Raw genomic sequence first — 27797 nt, 5'->3', positions numbered from 1 at the left:
CCCTAATCCTAACCCTAACCTGAAACCTAAATCTAACCCTAATCCTAACCCTAACCCTGAACCTAACCCTGAACCATAACGCTAACCCTAACCCAAACCCTCACCATAACCCTAACCCTACCTCTAACCCTAACCCTAACCCTAACTCTACCCCTAACTTTAACCCTAACCCTAACCCTAAATGCACTCTATTCTAACTGTAACCTTAACCTTAACCTGAAAGGCACTCTAACACTAGCCGAAACCCTAACCCTGACCCGAACCGTAATCCTAACCGTAAACGCTAACCCTAACCCAAACCCTATCTGTAACCCTAATCCTAAATTTAACCTTAACCATAACCCGAAACCCGAACCCTAACCCTAAACCAAACCCTAAACCTAACCCTAACCCTACCTGTAACACTAACCCTAACACTACCCCTAAATGCACTCTTACACTAACCCTAAACCTAAACCTCACCCTAACCTAAACCGTAACCCTAAACCCTAACCCCGACATGCACTCGATTCTAACTCTAACCCTAAACCTACCCTTGAATGCACTCTAAACCTAACCCTAACTCTAACCCGAAACCTAACCCTAAACCCTAACCCTAACCCTAAAGCAAACCCTGACCGTAACCCTAACCCTATACTAAACCCTAACACTAACCCTAACCCTAAATGCACTATGAACCTAACCCTAACCTTACCCTATCCCTAAACTTAACCCTAAACCTAACCCTAAACCTAAGGCTAATCCTAACCCTAACCCTAAACCCTAACGCTCACACTAACCCAAACCCTTACCCTAAACACTTACCCTTACCCTGAATGCACTCGATTCTAACCCTAACCCTAAACCTACCCTTAAATGCACTCTAACCCTAACTCTAACGCTAATCCAAACCCTAACCTTAACCCTAACACTATCCCTAATTGTAACGCTAATCCTAACCCTACACCTAACCGTAACCTAAACCCTAACGATAATCCTAACCCTAATACTAAATGCGCTCGATTGTAACCCTAACCCTAACCCTCGATTGTAATGCTAACTGTAACACTTACCATAACCCTAAACCTAAATCTAACCCTAACCGTAACCGTAAACATAACCCTACACCTAACCGTAACCCCAAATCGATTCTAACCCTAACCCTAACCCTAACCCTAACCCAAACCCTATCTGTAACCCTAATCCTAAATTTAACCTTAACTCTAATCGGAAACCCGAACCCTAACCCTAAACCAAACCCTAAACCCAACCCTAACCCTTACTGTAACACTAACCCTAACACTACCCCTAAATGCACACTTACCCTAACCCTAAACCTAAACCTCACCCTAACCCAAACCGTAACCCTAAACCCTAACCCCGACATGCACTCGATTCTAACTCTAACCCTAAACCTCCCCTTAAATGCACTCTAACCCTAACCCTAACCCTAACCCTAACCCTAAAGCAAACCCTGACCATAACCCTAACCTTAACCCCAACCCTATACCAAACACTAACCCTAACCCTAAATGCACTATGAACCTAACCCTAACCTTACCCTAACCCTAAACTTAACCCTAAACCTAACCCTAAACCTAACGCTAACCCTCAACCTAACCCTAAACCCTAACGCTAACACTAACCCAACCCCTAACACTAAACACTTACCCTTACCCTGAATGCACTCGATTCTAATCCTAACCCTAAACCTACGCTTAAATGCACTCTAACCCTAACCCTAACGCTAAGCCAAACCCTAACCTTAACCCTAACCCTATCCCTAACTGTAACCCTAAACCTAAGCCTACCCCTAACCGTAACCTAAACCCTAATGATAATACTAACCCTAATAATAAATGTGCTCGATTGTAACCCTAACCCTAACCCTCGATTTTAATGCTAACTGTAACCCTTACCATAACCCTAAACCTAAATCTAACCCTACCCGTAACCCTAAACATAACCCTACACCTAACTGTAACCCCAAATCGATTCTAACCCTAACCCTAACCCTAACCCTAACCCTAAAACTAACCCTGAACCATAACCCTAACCCGAACATAAACCCTCACATTAACCCTAACACTAACTCGAACACTAACCCTACTCCTAACTTGAACCCTAACGTTAAACCTAAATGCACTCGATTCTAACCATAACCCTAAACCTAACACTAAACCTAACCCTAACCCTAACTCTAAATATAACCCTCAATTCTAACCCTAAACTTAACAGTACATGCACTCGATTCTAACCCTAACCCTAACACTAACCCTAACTCTAAAACTAACCCCGAACTCTAACCATAACCCCAAACCAAACCCTCACAGTAACCCTAACACTAACTCTAACCCTAACCTTATTCCTAACTTTAACCCTAACCCTAACCCTACATGCACTCGATTCTAACCGTAACCCTAACCCTAACCCTAAAGACATGCTAACACTAGCCCAAAACATAACCCTAACCCTAACCCTAACCAAAACCCTAACCGTAACCCTAACCCTAACACTAAACCTAACCCTAACCCTATCCCTAAATATAACCTTCAATTCTAACCCTAAACTTAACAGTACATGCACTCGATTCTAACCCTAACCCTAAAGCTAACACTAACCCTTATCTTAATGTTGACGCTAAACTTAACCTTATCCCTAAAAGCACTCGATTCTAACCCTAACCCTAAACCGAACCCTAAATGCACTCTAAGACTAACCCAAATCCTAACGCTAACCCAAAGCATAACCCTCACCCTAAACACTAACCCTAACCCTAATCCTAACTGTGACCCTAACCCTAACCCTAAACCTAACCATAACCTTAACCCTAACGATAACCCTTACCCTAAACCACAATGCACTCCCTTCTAACCCTAACACTAATCCTGACCCTAAATGCACTCTAACTCTAACCCTAAAACTAACCTTAAACCTAACTCTAACCATAACCCTAATCCTAACCCTAACCTGAAACCTAAATCTAACCCTAATCCTAACCCTAACCCTGAACCTAACCCTGAACCATAACGCTAACCCTAACCCAAACCCTCACCATAACCCTAACCCTACCTCTAACCCTAACCCTAACCCTAACTCTACCCCTAACTTTAACCCTAACCCTAACCCTAAATGCACTCTATTCTAACTGTAACCTTAACCTTAACCTTAAAGGCACTCTAACACTAGCCGAAACCCTAACCCTGACCCGAACCGTAATCCTAACCGTAAACGCTAACCCTAACCCAAACCCTATCTGTAACCCTAATCCTAAATTTAACCTTAACCATAACCCGAAACCCGAACCCTAACCCTAAACCAAACCCTAAACCTAACCCTAACCCTACCTGTAACACTAACCCTAACACTACCCCTAAATGCACTCTTACACTAACCCTAAACCTAAACCTCACCCTAACCTAAACCGTAACCCTAAACCCTAACCCCGACATGCACTCGATTCTAACTCTAACCCTAAACCTACCCTTGAATGCACTCTAAACCTAACCCTAACTCTAACCCGAAACCTAACCCTAAACCCTAACCCTAACCCTAAAGCAAACCCTGACCGTAACCCTAACCCTATACCAAACCCTAACACTAACCCTAACCCTAAATGCACTATGAACCTAACCCTAACCTTACCCTATCCCTAAACTTAACCCTAAACCTAACCCTAAACCTAAGGCTAATCCTAACCCTAACCCTAAACCCTAACGCTCACACTAACCCAAACCCTTACCCTAAACACTTACCCTTACCCTGAATGCACTCGATTCTAACCCTAACCCTAAACCTACCCTTAAATGCACTCTAACCCTAACTCTAACGCTAATCCAAACCCTAACCTTAACCCTAACACTATCCCTAATTGTAACGCTAATCCTAACCCTACACCTAACCGTAACCTAAACCCTAACGATAATCCTAACCCTAATACTAAATGCGCTCGATTGTAACCCTAACCCTAACCCTCGATTGTAATGCTAACTGTAACACTTACCATAACCCTAAACCTAAATCTAACCCTAACCGTAACCGTAAACATAACCCTACACCTAACCGTAACCCCAAATCGATTCTAACCCTAACCCTAACCTTAACCCTAACCCAAACCCTATCTGTAACCCTAATCCTAAATTTAACCTTAACTCTAACCGGAAACCCGAACCCTAACCCTAAACCAAACCCTAAACCCAACCCTAACCCTTACTGTAACACTAACCCTAACACTACCCCTAAATGCACACTTACCCTAACCCTAAACCTAAACCTCACCCTAACCCAAACCGTAACCCTAAACCCTAACCCCGACATGCACTCGATTCTAACTCTAACCCTAAACCTCCCCTTAAATGCACTCTAACCCTAACCCTAACCCTAACCCTAACCCTAAAGCAAACCCTGACCATAACCCTAACCTTAACCCCAACCCTATACCAAACACTAACCCTAACCCTAAATGCACTATGAACCTAACCCTAACCTTACCCTAACCCTAAACTTAACCCTAAACCTAACCCTAAACCTAACGCTAACCCTCAACCTAACCCTAAACCCTAACGCTAACACTAACCCAACCCCTAACACTAAACACTTACCCTTACCCTGAATGCACTCGATTCTAATCCTAACCCTAAACCTACGCTTAAATGCACTCTAACCCTAACCCTAACGCTAAGCCAAACCCTAACCTTAACCCTAACCCTATCCCTAACTGTAACCCTAAACCTAAGCCTACCCCTAACCGTAACCTAAACCCTAATGATAATACTAACCCTAATAATAAATGTGCTCGATTGTAACCCTAACCCTAACCCTCGATTTTAATGCTAACTGTAACCCTTACCATAACCCTAAACCTAAATCTAACCCTACCCGTAACCCTAAACATAACCCTACACCTAACTGTAACCCCAAATCGATTCTAACCCTAACCCTAACCCTAACCCTAACCCTAAAACTAACCCTGAACCATAACCCTAACCCGAACATAAACCCTCACATTAACCCTAACACTAACTCGAACACTAACCCTACTCCTAACTTGAACCCTAACGTTAAACCTAAATGCACTCGATTCTAACCATAACCCTAAACCTAACACTAAACCTAACCCTAACCCTAACTCTAAATATAACCCTCAATTCTAACCCTAAACTTAACAGTACATGCACTCGATTCTAACCCTAACCCTAACACTAACCCTAACTCTAAAACTAACCCCGAACTCTAACCATAACCCCAAACCAAACCCTCACAGTAACCCTAACACTAACTCTAACCCTAACCTTATTCCTAACTTTAACCCTAACCCTAACCCTACATGCACTCGATTCTAACCGTAACCCTAACCCTAACCCTAAAGACATGCTAACACTAGCCCAAAACATAACCCTAACCCTAACCCTAACCAAAACCCTAACCGTAACCCTAACCCTAACACTAAACCTAACCCTAACCCTATCCCTAAATATAACCTTCAATTCTAACCCTAAACTTAACAGTACATGCACTCGATTCTAACCCTAACCCTAAAGCTAACACTAACCCTTATCTTAATGTTGACGCTAAACTTAACCTTATCCCTAAAAGCACTCGATTCTAACCCTAACCCTAAACCGAACCCTAAATGCACTCTAAGACTAACCCAAATCCTAACGCTAACCCAAAGCATAACCCTCACCCTAAACACTAACCCTAACCCTAATCCTAACTGTGACCCTAACCCTAACCCTAAACCTAACCATAACCTTAACCCTAACGATAACCCTTACCCTAAACCACAATGCACTCCCTTCTAACCCTAACACTAATCCTGACCCTAAATGCACTCTAACTCTAACCCTAAAACTAACCTTAAACCTAACTCTAACCATAACCCTAATCCTAACCCTAACCTGAAACCTAAATCTAACCCTAATCCTAACCCTAACCCTGAACCTAACCCTGAACCATAACGCTAACCCTAACCCAAACCCTCACCATAACCCTAACCCTACCTCTAACCCTAACCCTAACCCTAACTCTACCCCTAACTTTAACCCTAACCCTAACCCTAAATGCACTCTATTCTAACTGTAACCTTAACCTTAACCTTAAAGGCACTCTAACACTAGCCGAAACCCTAACCCTGACCCGAACCGTAATCCTAACCGTAAACGCTAACCCTAACCCAAACCCTATCTGTAACCCTAATCCTAAATTTAACCTTAACCATAACCCGAAACCCGAACCCTAACCCTAAACCAAACCCTAAACCTAACCCTAACCCTACCTGTAACACTAACCCTAACACTACCCCTAAATGCACTCTTACACTAACCCTAAACCTAAACCTCACCCTAACCTAAACCGTAACCCTAAACCCTAACCCCGACATGCACTCGATTCTAACTCTAACCCTAAACCTACCCTTGAATGCACTCTAAACCTAACCCTAACTCTAACCCGAAACCTAACCCTAAACCCTAACCCTAACCCTAAAGCAAACCCTGACCGTAACCCTAACCCTATACCAAACCCTAACACTAACCCTAACCCTAAATGCACTATGAACCTAACCCTAACCTTACCCTATCCCTAAACTTAACCCTAAACCTAACCCTAAACCTAAGGCTAATCCTAACCCTAACCCTAAACCCTAACGCTCACACTAACCCAAACCCTTACCCTAAACACTTACCCTTACCCTGAATGCACTCGATTCTAACCCTAACCCTAAACCTACCCTTAAATGCACTCTAACCCTAACTCTAACGCTAATCCAAACCCTAACCTTAACCCTAACACTATCCCTAATTGTAACGCTAATCCTAACCCTACACCTAACCGTAACCTAAACCCTAACGATAATCCTAACCCTAATACTAAATGCGCTCGATTGTAACCCTAACCCTAACCCTCGATTGTAATGCTAACTGTAACACTTACCATAACCCTAAACCTAAATCTAACCCTAACCGTAACCGTAAACATAACCCTACACCTAACCGTAACCCCAAATCGATTCTAACCCTAACCCTAACCTTAACCCTAACCCAAACCCTATCTGTAACCCTAATCCTAAATTTAACCTTAACTCTAACCGGAAACCCGAACCCTAACCCTAAACCAAACCCTAAACCCAACCCTAACCCTTACTGTAACACTAACCCTAACACTACCCCTAAATGCACACTTACCCTAACCCTAAACCTAAACCTCACCCTAACCCAAACCGTAACCCTAAACCCTAACCCCGACATGCACTCGATTCTAACTCTAACCCTAAACCTCCCCTTAAATGCACTCTAACCCTAACCCTAACCCTAACCCTAACCCTAAAGCAAACCCTGACCATAACCCTAACCTTAACCCCAACCCTATACCAAACACTAACCCTAACCCTAAATGCACTATGAACCTAACCCTAACCTTACCCTAACCCTAAACTTAACCCTAAACCTAACCCTAAACCTAACGCTAACCCTCAACCTAACCCTAAACCCTAACGCTAACACTAACCCAACCCCTAACACTAAACACTTACCTTTACCCTGAATGCACTCGATTCTAATCCTAACCCTAAACCTACGCTTAAATGCACTCTAACCCTAACCCTAACGCTAAGCCAAACCCTAACCTTAACCCTAACCCTATCCCTAACTGTAAACCTAAACCTAAGCCTACCCCTAACCGTAACCTAAACCCTAATGATAATACTAACCCTAATAATAAATGTGCTCGATTGTAACCCTAACCCTAACCCTCGATTTTAATGCTAACTGTAACCCTTACCATAACCCTAAACCTAAATCTAACCCTACCCGTAACCCTAAACATAACCCTACACCTAACTGTAACCCCAAATCGATTCTAACCCTAACCCTAACCCTAACCCTAACCCTAAAACTAACCCTGAACCATAACCCTAACCCGAACATAAACCCTCACATTAACCCTAACACTAACTCGAACACTAACCCTACTCCTAACTTGAACCCTAACGTTAAACCTAAATGCACTCGATTCTAACCATAACCCTAAACCTAACACTAAACCTAACCCTAACCCTAACTCTAAATATAACCCTCAATTCTAACCCTAAACTTAACAGTACATGCACTCGATTCTAACCCTAACCCTAACACTAACCCTAACTCTAAAACTAACCCCGAACTCTAACCATAACCCCAAACCAAACCCTCACAGTAACCCTAACACTAACTCTAACCCTAACCTTATTCCTAACTTTAACCCTAACCCTAACCCTACATGCACTCGATTCTAACCGTAACCCTAACCCTAACCCTAAAGACATGCTAACACTAGCCCAAAACATAACCCTAACCCTAACCCTAACCAAAACCCTAACCGTAACCCTAACCCTAACACTAAACCTAACCCTAACCCTATCCCTAAATATAACCTTCAATTCTAACCCTAAACTTAACAGTACATGCACTCGATTCTAACCCTAACCCTAAAGCTAACACTAACCCTTATCTTAATGTTGACGCTAAACTTAACCCTAACCCTAAATGCACTCGATTCTAACCCTAACCATAAACCGAACCCTAAATGCACTCTAAGACTAACCCAAATCCTAACGCTAACCCAAAGCATAACCCTCACCCTAAACACTAACCCTAACCCTAATCCTAACTGTGACCCTAACCCTAACCCTAAACCTAACCATAACCTTAACCCTAACGATAACCCTTACCCTAAACCACAATGCACTCCCTTCTAACCCTAACACTAATCCTGACCCTAAATGCACTCTAACTCTAACCCTAAAACTAACCTTAAACCTAACTCTAACCATAACCCTAATCCTAACCCTAACCTGAAACCTAAATCTAACCCTAATCCTAACCCTAACCCTGAACCTAACCCTGAACCATAACGCTAACCCTAACCCAAACCCTCACCATAACCCTAACCCTACCTCTAACCCTAACCCTAACCCTAACTCTACCCCTAACTTTAACCCTAACCCTAACCCTAAATGCACTCTATTCTAACTGTAACCTTAACCTTAACCTTAAAGGCACTCTAACACTAGCCGAAACCCTAACCCTGACCCGAACCGTAATCCTAACCGTAAACGCTAACCCTAACCCAAACCCTATCTGTAACCCTAATCCTAAATTTAACCTTAACCATAACCCGAAACCCGAACCCTAACCCTAAACCAAACCCTAAACCTAACCCTAACCCTACCTGTAACACTAACCCTAACACTACCCCTAAATGCACTCTTACACTAACCCTAAACCTAAACCTCACCCTAACCTAAACCGTAACCCTAAACCCTAACCCCGACATGCACTCGATTCTAACTCTAACCCTAAACCTACCCTTGAATGCACTCTAAACCTAACCCTAACTCTAACCCGAAACCTAACCCTAAACCCTAACCCTAACCCTAAAGCAAACCCTGACCGTAACCCTAACCCTATACTAAACCCTAACACTAACCCTAACCCTAAATGCACTATGAACCTAACCCTAACCTTACCCTATCCCTAAACTTAACCCTAAACCTAACCCTAAACCTAAGGCTAATCCTAACCCTAACCCTAAACCCTAACGCTCACACTAACCCAAACCCTTACCCTAAACACTTACCCTTACCCTGAATGCACTCGATTCTAACCCTAACCCTAAACCTACCCTTAAATGCACTCTAACCCTAACTCTAACGCTAATCCAAACCCTAACCTTAACCCTAACACTATCCCTAATTGTAACGCTAATCCTAACCCTACACCTAACCGTAACCTAAACCCTAACGATAATCCTAACCCTAATACTAAATGCGCTCGATTGTAACCCTAACCCTAACCCTCGATTGTAATGCTAACTGTAACACTTACCATAACCCTAAACCTAAATCTAACCCTAACCGTAACCGTAAACATAACCCTACACCTAACCGTAACCCCAAATCGATTCTAACCCTAACCCTAACCCTAACCCTAACCCAAACCCTATCTGTAACCCTAATCCTAAATTTAACCTTAACTCTAATCGGAAACCCGAACCCTAACCCTAAACCAAACCCTAAACCCAACCCTAACCCTTACTGTAACACTAACCCTAACACTACCCCTAAATGCACACTTACCCTAACCCTAAACCTAAACCTCACCCTAACCCAAACCGTAACCCTAAACCCTAACCCCGACATGCACTCGATTCTAACTCTAACCCTAAACCTCCCCTTAAATGCACTCTAACCCTAACCCTAACCCTAACCCTAACCCTAAAGCAAACCCTGACCATAACCCTAACCTTAACCCCAACCCTATACCAAACACTAACCCTAACCCTAAATGCACTATGAACCTAACCCTAACCTTACCCTAACCCTAAACTTAACCCTAAACCTAACCCTAAACCTAACGCTAACCCTCAACCTAACCCTAAACCCTAACGCTAACACTAACCCAACCCCTAACACTAAACACTTACCCTTACCCTGAATGCACTCGATTCTAATCCTAACCCTAAACCTACGCTTAAATGCACTCTAACCCTAACCCTAACGCTAAGCCAAACCCTAACCTTAACCCTAACCCTATCCCTAACTGTAACCCTAAACCTAAGCCTACCCCTAACCGTAACCTAAACCCTAATGATAATACTAACCCTAATAATAAATGTGCTCGATTGTAACCCTAACCCTAACCCTCGATTTTAATGCTAACTGTAACCCTTACCATAACCCTAAACCTAAATCTAACCCTACCCGTAACCCTAAACATAACCCTACACCTCGATTTTAATGCTAACCCTAACCCTAACCCTAACCCTAACCCTAAAACTAACCCTGAACCATAACCCTAACCCGAACATAAACCCTCACATTAACCCTAACACTAACTCGAACACTAACCCTACTCCTAACTTGAACCCTAACGTTAAACCTAAATGCACTCGATTCTAACCATAACCCTAAACCTAACACTAAACCTAACCCTAACCCTAACTCTAAATATAACCCTCAATTCTAACCCTAAACTTAACAGTACATGCACTCGATTCTAACCCTAACCCTAACACTAACCCTAACTCTAAAACTAACCCCGAACTCTAACCATAACCCCAAACCAAACCCTCACAGTAACCCTAACACTAACTCTAACCCTAACCTTATTCCTAACTTTAACCCTAACCCTAACCCTACATGCACTCGATTCTAACCGTAACCCTAACCCTAACCCTAAAGACATGCTAACACTAGCCCAAAACATAACCCTAACCCTAACCCTAACCAAAACCCTAACCGTAACCCTAACCCTAACACTAAACCTAACCCTAACCCTATCCCTAAATATAACCTTCAATTCTAACCCTAAACTTAACAGTACATGCACTCGATTCTAACCCTAACCCTAAAGCTAACACTAACCCTTATCTTAATGTTGACGCTAAACTTAACCCTAACCCTAAATGCACTCGATTCTAACCCTAACCCTAAACCGAACCCTAAATGCACTCTAAGACTAACCCAAATCCTAACGCTAACCCAAAGCATAACCCTCACCCTAAACACTAACCCTAACCCTAATCCTAACTGTGACCCTAACCCTAACCCTAAACCTAACCATAACCTTAACCCTAACGATAACCCTTACCCTAAACCACAATGCACTCCCTTCTAACCCTAACACTAATCCTGACCCTAAATGCACTCTAACTCTAACCCTAAAACTAACCTTAAACCTAACTCTAACCATAACCCTAATCCTAACCCTAACCTGAAACCTAAATCTAACCCTAATCCTAACCCTAACCCTGAACCTAACCCTGAACCATAACGCTAACCCTAACCCAAACCCTCACCATAACCCTAACCCTACCTCTAACCCTAACCCTAACCCTAACTCTACCCCTAACTTTAACCCTAACCCTAACCCTAAATGCACTCTATTCTAACTGTAACCTTAACCTTAACCTTAAAGGCACTCTAACACTAGCCGAAACCCTAACCCTGACCCGAACCGTAATCCTAACCGTAAACGCTAACCCTAACCCAAACCCTATCTGTAACCCTAATCCTAAATTTAACCTTAACCATAACCCGAAACCCGAACCCTAACCCTAAACCAAACCCTAAACCTAACCCTAACCCTACCTGTAACACTAACCCTAACACTACCCCTAAATGCACTCTTACACTAACCCTAAACCTAAACCTCACCCTAACCTAAACCGTAACCCTAAACCCTAACCCCGACATGCACTCGATTCTAACTCTAACCCTAAACCTACCCTTGAATGCACTCTAAACCTAACCCTAACTCTAACCCGAAACCTAACCCTAAACCCTAACCCTAACCCTAAAGCAAACCCTGACCGTAACCCTAACCCTATACTAAACCCTAACACTAACCCTAACCCTAAATGCACTATGAACCTAACCCTAACCTTACCCTATCCCTAAACTTAACCCTAAACCTAACCCTAAACCTAAGGCTAATCCTAACCCTAACCCTAAACCCTAACGCTCACACTAACCCAAACCCTTACCCTAAACACTTACCCTTACCCTGAATGCACTCGATTCTAACCCTAACCCTAAACCTACCCTTAAATGCACTCTAACCCTAACTCTAACGCTAATCCAAACCCTAACCTTAACCCTAACACTATCCCTAATTGTAACGCTAATCCTAACCCTACACCTAACCGTAACCTAAACCCTAACGATAATCCTAACCCTAATACTAAATGCGCTCGATTGTAACCCTAACCCTAACCCTCGATTGTAATGCTAACTGTAACACTTACCATAACCCTAAACCTAAATCTAACCCTAACCGTAACCGTAAACATAACCCTACACCTAACCGTAACCCCAAATCGATTCTAACCCTAACCCTAACCTTAACCCTAACCCAAACCCTATCTGTAACCCTAATCCTAAATTTAACCTTAACTCTAACCGGAAACCCGAACCCTAACCCTAAACCAAACCCTAAACCCAACCCTAACCCTTACTGTAACACTAACCCTAACACTACCCCTAAATGCACACTTACCCTAACCCTAAACCTAAACCTCACCCTAACCCAAACCGTAACCCTAAACCCTAACCCCGACATGCACTCGATTCTAACTCTAACCCTAAACCTCCCCTTAAATGCACTCTAACCCTAACCCTAACCCTAACCCTAACCCTAAAGCAAACCCTGACCATAACCCTAACCTTAACCCCAACCCTATACCAAACACTAACCCTAACCCTAAATGCACTATGAACCTAACCCTAACCTTACCCTAACCCTAAACTTAACCCTAAACCTAACCCTAAACCTAACGCTAACCCTCAACCTAACCCTAAACCCTAACGCTAACACTAACCCAACCCCTAACACTAAACACTTACCCTTACCCTGAATGCACTCGATTCTAATCCTAACCCTAAACCTACGCTTAAATGCACTCTAACCCTAACCCTAACGCTAAGCCAAACCCTAACCTTAACCCTAACCCTATCCCTAACTGTAACCCTAAACCTAAGCCTACCCCTAACCGTAACCTAAACCCTAATGATAATACTAACCCTAATAATAAATGTGCTCGATTGTAACCCTAACCCTAACCCTCGATTTTAATGCTAACTGTAACCCTTACCATAACCCTAAACCTAAATCTAACCCTACCCGTAACCCTAAACATAACCCTACACCTAACTGTAACCCCAAATCGATTCTAACCCTAACCCTAACCCTAACCCTAACCCTAAAACTAACCCTGAACCATAACCCTAACCCGAACATAAACCCTCACATTAACCCTAACACTAACTCGAACACTAACCCTACTCCTAACTTGAACCCTAACGTTAAACCTAAATGCACTCGATTCTAACCATAACCCTAAACCTAACACTAAACCTAACCCTAACCCTAACTCTAAATATAACCCTCAATTCTAACCCTAAACTTAACAGTACATGCACTCGATTCTAACCCTAACCCTAACACTAACCCTAACTCTAAAACTAACCCCGAACTCTAACCATAACCCCAAACCAAACCCTCACAGTAACCCTAACACTAACTCTAACCCTAACCTTATTCCTAACTTTAACCCTAACCCTAACCCTACATGCACTCGATTCTAACCGTAACCCTAACCCTAACCCTAAAGACATGCTAACACTAGCCCAAAACATAACCCTAACCCTAACCCTAACCAAAACCCTAACCGTAACCCTAACCCTAACACTAAACCTAACCCTAACCCTAACCCTAAATATGACACTCAATTCTAACCCTAAACTTAACAGTACATGCACTCGATTCTAACCCTAACCCTAAAGCTAACACTAACCCTTATCTTAATGTTGACGCTAAACTTAACCTTATCCCTAAAAGCACTCGATTCTAACCCTAACCCTAAACCGAACCCTAAATGCACTCTAAGACTAACCCAAATCCTAACGCTAACCCAAAGCATAACCCTCACCCTAAACACTAACCCTAACCCTAATCCTAACTGTGACCCTAACCCTAACCCTAAACCTAACCATAACCTTAACCCTAACGATAACCCTTACCCTAAACCACAATGCACTCCCTTCTAACCCTAACACTAATCCTGACCCTAAATGCACTCTAACTCTAACCCTAAAACTAACCTTAAACCTAACTCTAACCATAACCCTAATCCTAACCCTAACCTGAAACCTAAATCTAACCCTAATCCTAACCCTAACCCTGAACCTAACCCTGAACCATAACGCTAACCCTAACCCAAACCCTCACCATAACCCTAACCCTACCTCTAACCCTAACCCTAACCCTAACTCTACCCCTAACTTTAACCCTAACCCTAACCCTAAATGCACTCTATTCTAACTGTAACCTTAACCTTAACCTGAAAGGCACTCTAACACTAGCCGAAACCCTAACCCTGACCCGAACCGTAATCCTAACCGTAAACGCTAACCCTAACCCAAACCCTATCTGTAACCCTAATCCTAAATTTAACCTTAACCCAAACCCGAAACCCGAACCCTAACCCTAAACCAAACCCTAAACCTAACCCTAACCCTACCTGTAACACTAACCCTAACACTACCCCTAAATGCACTCTTACACTAACCCTAAACCTAAACCTCACCCTAACCTAAACCGTAACCCTAAACCCTAACCCCGACATGCACTCGATTCTAACTCTAACCCTAAACCTACCCTTGAATGCACTCTAAACCTAACCCTAACTCTAACCCGAAACCTAACCCTAAACCCTAACCCTAACCCTAAAGCAAACCCTGACCGTAACCCTAACCCTATACTAAACCCTAACACTAACCCTAACCCTAAATGCACTATGAACCTAACCCTAACCTTACCCTATCCCTAAACTTAACCCTAAACCTAACCCTAAACCTAAGGCTAATCCTAACCCTAACCCTAAACCCTAACGCTCACACTAACCCAAACCCTTACCCTAAACACTTACCCTTACCCTGAATGCACTCGATTCTAACCCTAACCCTAAACCTACCCTTAAATGCACTCTAACCCTAACTCTAACGCTAATCCAAACCCTAACCTTAACCCTAACACTATCCCTAATTGTAACGCTAATCCTAACCCTACACCTAACCGTAACCTAAACCCTAACGATAATCCTAACCCTAATACTAAATGCGCTCGATTGTAACCCTAACCCTAACCCTCGATTGTAATGCTAACTGTAACACTTACCATAACCCTAAACCTAAATCTAACCCTAACCGTAACCGTAAACATAACCCTACACCTAACCGTAACCCCAAATCGATTCTAACCCTAACCCTAACCCTAACCCTAACCCAAACCCTATCTGTAACCCTAATCCTAAATTTAACCTTAACTCTAATCGGAAACCCGAACCCTAACCCTAAACCAAACCCTAAACCCAACCCTAACCCTTACTGTAACACTAACCCTAACACTACCCCTAAATGCACACTTACCCTAACCCTAAACCTAAACCTCACCCTAACCCAAACCGTAACCCTAAACCCTAACCCCGACATGCACTCGATTCTAACTCTAACCCTAAACCTCCCCTTAAATGCACTCTAACCCTAACCCTAACCCTAACCCTAACCCTAAAGCAAACCCTGACCATAACCCTAACCTTAACCCCAACCCTATACCAAACACTAACCCTAACCCTAAATGCACTATGAACCTAACCCTAACCTTACCCTAACCCTAAACTTAACCCTAAACCTAACCCTAAACCTAACGCTAACCCTCAACCTAACCCTAAACCCTAACGCTAACACTAACCCAACCCCTAACACTAAACACTTACCCTTACCCTGAATGCACTCGATTCTAATCCTAACCCTAAACCTACGCTTAAATGCACTCTAACCCTAACCCTAACGCTAAGCCAAACCCTAACCTTAACCCTAACCCTATCCCTAACTGTAACCCTAAACCTAAGCCTACCCCTAACCGTAACCTAAACCCTAATGATAATACTAACCCTAATAATAAATGTGCTCGATTGTAACCCTAACCCTAACCCTCGATTTTAATGCTAACTGTAACCCTTACCATAACCCTAAACCTAAATCTAACCCTACCCGTAACCCTAAACATAACCCTACACCTAACTGTAACCCCAAATCGATTCTAACCCTAACCCTAACCCTAACCCTAACCCTAAAACTAACCCTGAACCATAACCCTAACCCGAACATAAACCCTCACATTAACCCTAACACTAACTCGAACACTAACCCTACTCCTAACTTGAACCCTAACGTTAAACCTAAATGCACTCGATTCTAACCATAACCCTAAACCTAACACTAAACCTAACCCTAACCCTAACTCTAAATATAACCCTCAATTCTAACCCTAAACTTAACAGTACATGCACTCGATTCTAACCCTAACCCTAACACTAACCCTAACTCTAAAACTAACCCCGAACTCTAACCATAACCCCAAACCAAACCCTCACAGTAACCCTAACACTAACTCTAACCCTAACCTTATTCCTAACTTTAACCCTAACCCTAACCCTACATGCACTCGATTCTAACCGTAAACCTAACCCTAACCCTAAAGACATGCTAACACTAGCCCAAAACATAACCCTAACCCTAACCCTAACCAAAACCCTAACCGTAACCCTAACCCTAACACTAAACCTAACACTAAACCTATCCCTAAATATAACCTTCAATTCTAACCCTAAACTTAACAGTACATGCACTCGATTCTAACCCTAACCCTAAAGCTAACACTAACCCTTATCTTAATGTTGACGCTAAACTTAACCCTAACCCTAAATGCACTCGATTCTAACCCTAACCCTAAACCGAACCCTAAATGCACTCTAAGACTAACCCAAATCCTAACGCTAACCCAAAGCATAACCCTCACCCTAAACACTAACCCTAACCCTAATCCTAACTGTGACCCTAACCCTAACCCTAAACCTAACCATAACCTTAACCCTAACGATAACCCTTACCCTAAACCACAATGCACTCCCTTCTAACCCTAACACTAATCCTGACCCTAAATGCACTCTAACTCTAACCCTAAAACTAACCTTAAACCTAACTCTAACCATAACCCTAATCCTAACCCTAACCTGAAACCTAAATCTAACCCTAATCCTAACCCTAACCCTGAACCTAACCCTGAACCATAACGCTAACCCTAACCCAAACCCTCACCATAACCCTAACCCTACCTCTAACCCTAACCCTAACCCTAACTCTACCCCTAACTTTAACCCTAACCCTAACCCTAAATGCACTCTATTCTAACTGTAACCTTAACCTTAACCTGAAAGGCACTCTAACACTAGCCGAAACCCTAACCCTGACCCGAACCGTAATCCTAACCGTAAACGCTAACCCTAACCCAAACCCTATCTGTAACCCTAATCCTAAATTTAACCTTAACCATAACCCGAAACCCGAACCCTAACCCTAAACCAAACCCTAAACCTAACCCTAACCCTACCTGTAACACTAACCCTAACACTACCCCTAAATGCACTCTTACACTAACCCTAAACCTAAACCTCACCCTAACCTAAACCGTAACCCTAAACCCTAACCCCGACATGCACTCGATTCTAACTCTAACCCTAAACCTACCCTTGAATGCACTCTAAACCTAACCCTAACTCTAACCCGAAACCTAACCCTAAACCCTAACCCTAACCCTAAAGCAAACCCTGACCGTAACCCTAACCCTATACTAAACCCTAACACTAACCCTAACCCTAAATGCACTATGAACCTAACCCTAACCTTACCCTATCCCTAAACTTAACCCTAAACCTAACCCTAAACCTAAGGCTAATCCTAACCCTAACCCTAAACCCTAACGCTCACACTAACCCAAACCCTTACCCTAAACACTTACCCTTACCCTGAATGCACTCGATTCTAACCCTAACCCTAAACCTACCCTTAAATGCACTCTAACCCTAACTCTAACGCTAATCCAAACCCTAACCTTAACCCTAACACTATCCCTAATTGTAACGCTAATCCTAACCCTACACCTAACCGTAACCTAAACCCTAACGATAATCCTAACCCTAATACTAAATGCGCTCGATTGTAACCCTAACCCTAACCCTCGATTGTAATGCTAACTGTAACACTTACCATAACCCTAAACCTAAATCTAACCCTAACCGTAACCGTAAACATAACCCTACACCTAACCGTAACCCCAAATCGATTCTAACCCTAACCCTAACCCTAACCCTAACCCAAACCCTATCTGTAACCCTAATCCTAAATTTAACCTTAACTCTAATCGGAAACCCGAACCCTAACCCTAAACCAAACCCTAAACCCAACCCTAACCCTTACTGTAACACTAACCCTAACACTACCCCTAAATGCACACTTACCCTAACCCTAAACCTAAACCTCACCCTAACCCAAACCGTAACCCTAAACCCTAACCCCGACATGCACTCGATTCTAACTCTAACCCTAAACCTCCCCTTAAATGCACTCTAACCCTAACCCTAACCCTAACCCTAACCCTAAAGCAAACCCTGACCATAACCCTAACCTTAACCCCAACCCTATACCAAACACTAACCCTAACCCTAAATGCACTATGAACCTAACCCTAACCTTACCCTAACCCTAAACTTAACCCTAAACCTAACCCTAAACCTAACGCTAACCCTCAACCTAACCCTAAACCCTAACGCTAACACTAACCCAACCCCTAACACTAAACACTTACCCTTACCCTGAATGCACTCGATTCTAATCCTAACCCTAAACCTACGCTTAAATGCACTCTAACCCTAACCCTAACGCTAAGCCAAACCCTAACCTTAACCCTAACCCTATCCCTAACTGTAACCCTAAACCTAAGCCTACCCCTAACCGTAACCTAAACCCTAATGATAATACTAACCCTAATAATAAATGTGCTCGATTGTAACCCTAACCCTAACCCTCGATTTTAATGCTAACTGTAACCCTTACCATAACCCTAAACCTAAATCTAACCCTACCCGTAACCCTAAACATAACCCTACACCTAACTGTAACCCCAAATCGATTCTAACCCTAACCCTAACCCTAACCCTAACCCTAAAACTAACCCTGAACCATAACCCTAACCCGAACATAAACCCTCACATTAACCCTAACACTAACTCGAACACTAACCCTACTCCTAACTTGAACCCTAACGTTAAACCTAAATGCACTCGATTCTAACCATAACCCTAAACCTAACACTAAACCTAACCCTAACCCTAACTCTAAATATAACCCTCAATTCTAACCCTAAACTTAACAGTACATGCACTCGATTCTAACCCTAACCCTAACACTAACCCTAACTCTAAAACTAACCCCGAACTCTAACCATAACCCCAAACCAAACCCTCACAGTAACCCTAACACTAACTCTAACCCTAACCTTATTCCTAACTTTAACCCTAACCCTAACCCTACATGCACTCGATTCTAACCGTAAACCTAACCCTAACCCTAAAGACATGCTAACACTAGCCCAAAACATAACCCTAACCCTAACCCTAACCAAAACCCTAACCGTAACCCTAACCCTAACACTAAACCTAACACTAAACCTATCCCTAAATATAACCTTCAATTCTAACCCTAAACTTAACAGTACATGCACTCGATTCTAACCCTAACCCTAAAGCTAACACTAACCCTTATCTTAATGTTGATGCTAAACTTAACCCTAACCCTAAATGCACTCGATTCTAACCCTAACCCTAAACCGAACCCTAAATGCACTCTAAGACTAACCCAAATCCTAACGCTAACCCAAAGCATAACCCTCACCCTAAACACTAACCCTAACCCTAATCCTAACTGTGACCCTAACCCTAACCCTAAACCTAACCATAACCTTAACCCTAACGGTAACCCTTACCCTAAACCACAATGCACTCCCTTCTAACCCTAACACTAATCCTGACCCTAAATGCACTCTAACTCTAACCCTAAAACTAACCTTAAACCTAACTCTAACCATAACCCTAATCCTAACCCTAACCTGAAACCTAAATCTAACCCTAATCCTAACCCTAACCCTGAACCTAACCCTGAACCATAACGCTAACCCTAACCCAAACCCTCACCATAACCCTAACCCTACCTCTAACCCTAACCCTAACCCTAACTCTACCCCTAACTTTAACCCTAACCCTAACCCTAAATGCACTCTATTCTAACTGTAACCTTAACCTTAACCTTAAAGGCACTCTAACACTAGCCGAAACCCTAACCCTGACCCGAACCGTAATCCTAACCGTAAACGCTAACCCTAACCCAAACCCTATCTGTAACCCTAATCCTAAATTTAACATTAACCATAACCCGAAACCCGAACCCTAACCCTAAACCAAACCCTAAACCTAACCCTAACCCTACCTGTAACACTAACCCTAACACTACCCCTAAATGCACTCTTACACTAACCCTAAACCTAAACCTCACCCTAACCTAAACCGTAACCCTAAACCCTAACCCCGACATGCACTCGATTCTAACTCTAACCCTAAACCTACCCTTGAATGCACTCTAAACCTAACCCTAACTCTAACCCGAAACCTAACCCTAAACCCTAACCCTAACCCTAAAGCAAACCCTGACCGTAACCCTAACCCTATACCAAACCCTAACACTAACCCTAACCCTAAATGCACTATGAACCTAACCCTAACCTTACCCTATCCCTAAACTTAACCCTAAACCTAACCCTAAACCTAAGGCTAATCCTAACCCTAACCCTAAACCCTAACGCTCACACTAACCCAAACCCTTACCCTAAACACTTACCCTTACCCTGAATGCACTCGATTCTAACCCTAACCCTAAACCTACCCTTAAATGCACTCTAACCCTAACTCTAACACTAATCCAAACCCTAACCTTAACCCTAACACTATCCCTAATTGTAACGCTAATCCTAACCCTACACCTAACCGTAACCTAAACCCTAACGATAATCCTAACCCTAATACTAAATGCGCTCGATTGTAACCCTAACCCTAACCCTCGATTGTAATGCTAACTGTAACACTTACCATAACCCTAAACCTAAATCTAACCCTAACCGTAACCGTAAACATAACCCTACACCTAACCGTAACCCCAAATCGATTCTAACCCTAACCCTAACCTTAACCCTAACCCAAACCCTATCTGTAACCCTAATCCTAAATTTAACCTTAACTCTAACCGGAAACCCGAACCCTAACCCTAAACCAAACCCTAAACCCAACCCTAACCCTTACTGTAACACTAACCCTAACACTACCCCTAAATGCACACTTACCCTAACCCTAAACCTAAACCTCACCCTAACCCAAACCGTAACCCTAAACCCTAACCCCGACATGCACTCGATTCTAACTCTAACCCTAAACCTCCCCTTAAATGCACTCTAACCCTAACCCTAACCCTAACCCTAACCCTAAAGCAAACCCTGACCATAACCCTAACCTTAACCCCAACCCTATACCAAACACTAACCCTAACCCTAAATGCACTATGAACCTAACCCTAACCTTACCCTAACCCTAAACTTAACCCTAAACCTAACCCTAAACCTAACGCTAACCCTCAACCTAACCCTAAACCCTAACGCTAACACTAACCCAACCCCTAACACTAAACACTTACCCTTACCCTGAATGCACTCGATTCTAATCCTAACCCTAAACCTACGCTTAAATGCACTCTAACCCTAACCCTAACGCTAAGCCAAACCCTAACCTTAACCCTAACCCTATCCCTAACTGTAACCCTAAACCTAAGCCTACCCCTAACCGTAACCTAAACCCTAATGATAATACTAACCCTAATAATAAATGTGCTCGATTGTAACCCTAACCCTAACCCTCGATTTTAATGCTAACTGTAACCCTTACCATAACCCTAAACCTAAATCTAACCCTACCCGTAACCCTAAACATAACCCTACACCTAACTGTAACCCCAAATCGATTCTAACCCTAACCCTAACCCTAACCCTAACCCTAAAACTAACCCTGAACCATAACCCTAACCCGAACATAAACCCTCACATTAACCCTAACACTAACTCGAACACTAACCCTACTCCTAACTTGAACCCTAACGTTAAACCTAAATGCACTCGATTCTAACCATAACCCTAAACCTAACACTAAACCTAACCCTAACCCTAACTCTAAATATAACCCTCAATTCTAACCCTAAACTTAACAGTACATGCACTCGATTCTAACCCTAACCCTAACACTAACCCTAACTCTAAAACTAACCCCGAACTCTAACCATAACCCCAAACCAAACCCTCACAGTAACCCTAACACTAACTCTAACCCTAACCTTATTCCTAACTTTAACCCTAACCCTAACCCTACATGCACTCGATTCTAACCGTAACCCTAACCCTAACCCTAAAGACATGCTAACACTAGCCCAAAACATAACCCTAACCCTAACCCTAACCAAAACCCTAACCGTAACCCTAACCCTAACACTAAACCTAACCCTAACCCTATCCCTAAATATAACCTTCAATTCTAACCCTAAACTTAACAGTACATGCACTCGATTCTAACCCTAACCCTAAAGCTAACACTAACCCTTATCTTAATGTTGACGCTAAACTTAACCCTAACCCTAAATGCACTCGATTCTAACCCTAACCCTAAACCGAACCCTAAATGCACTCTAAGACTAACCCAAATCCTAACGCTAACCCAAAGCATAACCCTCACCCTAAACACTAACCCTAACCCTAATCCTAACTGTGACCCTAACCCTAACCCTAAACCTAACCATAACCTTAACCCTAACGGTAACCCTTACCCTAAACCACAATGCACTCCCTTCTAACCCTAACACTAATCCTGACCCTAAATGCACTCTAACTCTAACCCTAAAACTAACCTTAAACCTAACTCTAACCATAACCCTAATCCTAACCCTAACCTGAAACCTAAATCTAACCCTAATCCTAACCCTAACCCTGAACCTAACCCTGAACCATAACGCTAACCCTAACCCAAACCCTCACCATAACCCTAACCCTACCTCTAACCCTAACCCTAACCCTAACTCTACCCCTAACTTTAACCCTAACCCTAACCCTAAATGCACTCTATTCTAACTGTAACCTTAACCTTAACCTTAAAGGCACTCTAACACTAGCCGAAACCCTAACCCTGACCCGAACCGTAATCCTAACCGTAAACGCTAACCCTAACCCAAACCCTATCTGTAACCCTAATCCTAAATTTAACCTTAACCATAACCCGAAACCCGAACCCTAACCCTAAACCAAACCCTAAACCTAACCCTAACCCTACCTGTAACACTAACCCTAACACTACCCCTAAATGCACTCTTACACTAACCCTAAACCTAAACCTCACCCTAACCTAAACCGTAACCCTAAACCCTAACCCCGACATGCACTCGATTCTAACTCTAACCCTAAACCTACCCTTGAATGCACTCTAAACCTAACCCTAACTCTAACCCGAAACCTAACCCTAAACCCTAACCCTAACCCTAAAGCAAACCCTGACCGTAACCCTAACCCTATACTAAACCCTAACACTAACCCTAACCCTAAATGCACTATGAACCTAACCCTAACCTTACCCTATCCCTAAACTTAACCCTAAACCTAACCCTAAACCTAAGGCTAATCCTAACCCTAACCCTAAACCCTAACGCTCACACTAACCCAAACCCTTACCCTAAACACTTACCCTTACCCTGAATGCACTCGATTCTAACCCTAACCCTAAACCTACCCTTAAATGCACTCTAACCCTAACTCTAACGCTAATCCAAACCCTAACCTTAACCCTAACACTATCCCTAATTGTAACGCTAATCCTAACCCTACACCTAACCGTAACCTAAACCCTAACGATAATCCTAACCCTAATACTAAATGCGCTCGATTGTAACCCTAACCCTAACCCTCGATTGTAATGCTAACTGTAACACTTACCATAACCCTAAACCTAAATCTAACCCTAACCGTAACCGTAAACATAACCCTACACCTAACCGTAACCCCAAATCGATTCTAACCCTAACCCTAACCTTAACCCTAACCCAAACCCTATCTGTAACCCTAATCCTAAATTTAACCTTAACTCTAACCGGAAACCCGAACCCTAACCCTAAACCAAACCCTAAACCCAACCCTAACCCTTACTGTAACACTAACCCTAACACTACCCCTAAATGCACACTTACCCTAACCCTAAACCTAAACCTCACCCTAACCCAAACCGTAACCCTAAACCCTAACCCCGACATGCACTCGATTCTAACTCTAACCCTAAACCTCCCCTTAAATGCACTCTAACCCTAACCCTAACCCTAACCCTAACCCTAAAGCAAACCCTGACCATAACCCTAACCTTAACCCCAACCCTATACCAAACACTAACCCTAACCCTAAATGCACTATGAACCTAACCCTAACCTTACCCTAACCCTAAACTTAACCCTAAACCTAACCCTAAACCTAACGCTAACCCTCAACCTAACCCTAAACCCTAACGCTAACACTAACCCAACCCCTAACACTAAACACTTACCCTTACCCTGAATGCACTCGATTCTAATCCTAACCCTAAACCTACGCTTAAATGCACTCTAACCCTAACCCTAACGCTAAGCCAAACCCTAACCTTAACCCTAACCCTATCCCTAACTGTAACCCTAAACCTAAGCCTACCCCTAACCGTAACCTAAACCCTAATGATAATACTAACCCTAATAATAAATGTGCTCGATTGTAACCCTAACCCTAACCCTCGATTTTAATGCTAACTGTAACCCTTACCATAACCCTAAACCTAAATCTAACCCTACCCGTAACCCTAAACATAACCCTACACCTAACTGTAACCCCAAATCGATTCTAACCCTAACCCTAACCCTAACCCTAAAACTAACCCTGAACCATAACCCTAACCCGAACATAAACCCTCACATTAACCCTAACACTAACTCGAACACTAACCCTACTCCTAACTTGAACCCTAACGTTAAACCTAAATGCACTCGATTCTAACCATAACCCTAAACCTAACACTAAACCTAACCCTAACCCTAACTCTAAATATAACCCTCAATTCTAACCCTAAACTTAACAGTACATGCACTCGATTCTAACCCTAACCCTAACACTAACCCTAACTCTAAAACTAACCCCGAACTCTAACCATAACCCCAAACCAAACCCTCACAGTAACCCTAACACTAACTCTAACCCTAACCTTATTCCTAACTTTAACCCTAACCCTAACCCTACATGCACTCGATTCTAACCGTAACCCTAACCCTAACCCTAAAGACATGCTAACACTAGCCCAAAACATAACCCTAACCCTAACCCTAACCAAAACCCTAACCGTAACCCTAACCCTAACACTAAACCTAACCCTAACCCTATCCCTAAATATAACCTTCAATTCTAACCCTAAACTTAACAGTACATGCACTCGATTCTAACCCTAACCCTAAAGCTAACACTAACCCTTATCTTAATGTTGACGCTAAACTTAACCCTAACCCTAAATGCACTCGATTCTAACCCTAACCCTAAACCGAACCCTAAATGCACTCTAAGACTAACCCAAATCCTAACGCTAACCCAAAGCATAACCCTCACCCTAAACACTAACCCTAACCCTAATCCTAACTGTGACCCTAACCCTAACCCTAAACCTAACCATAACCTTAACCCTAACGATAACCCTTACCCTAAACCACAATGCACTCCCTTCTAACCCTAACACTAATCCTGACCCTAAATGCACTCTAACTCTAACCCTAAAACTAACCTTAAACCTAACTCTAACCATAACCCTAATCCTAACCCTAACCTGAAACCTAAATCTAACCCTAATCCTAACCCTAACCCTGAACCTAACCCTGAACCATAACGCTAACCCTAACCCAAACCCTCACCATAACCCTAACCCTACCTCTAACCCTAACCCTAACCCTAACTCTACCCCTAACTTTAACCCTAACCCTAACCCTAAATGCACTCTATTCTAACTGTAACCTTAACCTTAACCTTAAAGGCACTCTAACACTAGCCGAAACCCTAACCCTGACCCGAACTGTAATCCTAACCGTAAACGCTAACCCTAACCCAAACCCTATCTGTAACCCTAATCCTAAATTTAACCTTAACCATAACCCGAAACCCGAACCCTAACCCTAAACCAAACCCTAAACCTAACCCTAACCCTACCTGTAACACTAACCCTAACACTACCCCTAAATGCACTCTTACACTAACCCTAAACCTAAACCTCACCCTAACCTAAACCGTAACCCTAAACCCTAACCCCGACATGCACTCGATTCTAACTCTAACCCTAAACCTACCCTTGAATGCACTCTAAACCTAACCCTAACTCTAACCCGAAACCTAACCCTAAACCCTAACCCTAACCCTAAAGCAAACCCTGACCGTAACCCTAACCCTATACTAAACCCTAACACTAACCCTAACCCTAAATGCACTATGAACCTAACCCTAACCTTACCCTATCCCTAAACTTAACCCTAAACCTAACCCTAAACCTAAGGCTAATCCTAACCCTAACCCTAAACCCTAACGCTCACACTAACCCAAACCCTTACCCTAAACACTTACCCTTACCCTGAATGCACTCGATTCTAACCCTAACCCTAAACCTACCCTTAAATGCACTCTAACCCTAACTCTAACGCTAATCCAAACCCTAACCTTAACCCTAACACTATCCCTAATTGTAACGCTAATCCTAACCCTACACCTAACCGTAACCTAAACCCTAACGATAATCCTAACCCTAATACTAAATGCGCTCGATTGTAACCCTAACCCTAACCCTCGATTGTAATGCTAACTGTAACACTTACCATAACCCTAAACCTAAATCTAACCCTAACCGTAACCGTAAACATAACCCTACACCTAACCGTAACCCCAAATCGATTCTAACCCTAACCCTAACCTTAACCCTAACCCAAACCCTATCTGTAACCCTAATCCTAAATTTAACCTTAACTCTAACCGGAAACCCGAACCCTAACCCTAAACCAAACCCTAAACCCAACCCTAACCCTTACTGTAACACTAACCCTAACACTACCCCTAAATGCACACTTACCCTAACCCTAAACCTAAACCTCACCCTAACCCAAACCGTAACCCTAAACCCTAACCCCGACATGCACTCGATTCTAACTCTAACCCTAAACCTCCCCTTAAATGCACTCTAACCCTAACCCTAACCCTAACCCTAACCCT

This window comes from Notamacropus eugenii, chromosome 4 (assembly GCF_028372415.1).
Source record: "Notamacropus eugenii isolate mMacEug1 chromosome 4, mMacEug1.pri_v2, whole genome shotgun sequence".
In the NCBI taxonomy this organism is placed as follows: Eukaryota; Metazoa; Chordata; class Mammalia; order Diprotodontia; family Macropodidae; genus Notamacropus; species Notamacropus eugenii.
This window is presented reverse-complemented; position numbering follows the sequence as displayed.